This window comes from Vespa mandarinia, chromosome 6 (assembly GCF_050613455.1).
Source record: "Vespa mandarinia isolate Hongniang chromosome 6, ASM5061345v1, whole genome shotgun sequence".
Taxonomy (NCBI): Eukaryota; Metazoa; Arthropoda; class Insecta; order Hymenoptera; family Vespidae; genus Vespa; species Vespa mandarinia.
Window position 1 is genome coordinate 2,424,194 of NC_140815.1, and position 783 is coordinate 2,424,976.

Genomic DNA, 783 nt, shown 5'->3' on the forward strand with positions numbered 1-783 from the left:
TTCAAACGAATAAATTTTTAACAAGTTTTTATTTTTAATTACACTTAAATATCGACATCCGCAGAAACGACATTACTTTCCGGTCCCCCTAATATATACATATAATCTTTAGAAAAATATTTACAATTATGATCACAATTCTTTTTTATCACGAAATGATAATTAAATTGTATATGTTCACCATTCGACGATTAAAATTGAAAGCGAGAGAGAGAGAGAGAGAAAGAAAGAAAGAAAGAAAGAAAGAAAAAAAAAAAGATTTGCTAAGTGTGGGGTTCGAACCCACGCTCCCAAATGGGAACCAGAGCTTAAATCTGGCGCCTTAGACCGCTCGGCCAACCTAGCATGCTTGGATGCGTTTTTAAATAGACAATATATAAGATAAAATATATTCTAATCAATTCTTCATTGAAAATGAAATTTTTAATGTAAATGTAAAATCTAAGTCTTTCTTTTTTTTCTTTGTTTTCTTTTTATATTATTACATTAACGAGAAAATTAATTTTTTTTTTTTCTCTCTTTTTTTTTTTCCTTTTTTTTTTTTTTATTATTTCTATTTCCAATGAATACAATTGGTATTAGAAGAAAAGTACAATTCGACGTGTTGTATTATTTAAAGAAGACGACAAGGACTATAAATAAATCACTCTTGAACTTACGACGTACGTACGTACGTACATACTTACTTACTTACTTACTTACTTACTTACTTACTATCGAAGACCAAAGTTACTCACTACGTGTAATTTACTACGAATGCTAATGAACCGTCTCTTTGACTTT

General features: G+C 28.7%; 1 non-coding gene across 1 annotated transcript; it reads right to left on the minus strand.

The window, feature by feature from the left end:
* Positions 1 to 261: 261 nt before the first annotated feature.
* On the minus strand, positions 262 to 345 carry TRNAL-UAA (transfer RNA leucine (anticodon UAA)). Its single transcript has one exon. It is a non-coding gene; the product is annotated as a tRNA-Leu (tRNA).
* Between the last annotated feature and the right edge of the window lie 438 nt (positions 346 to 783).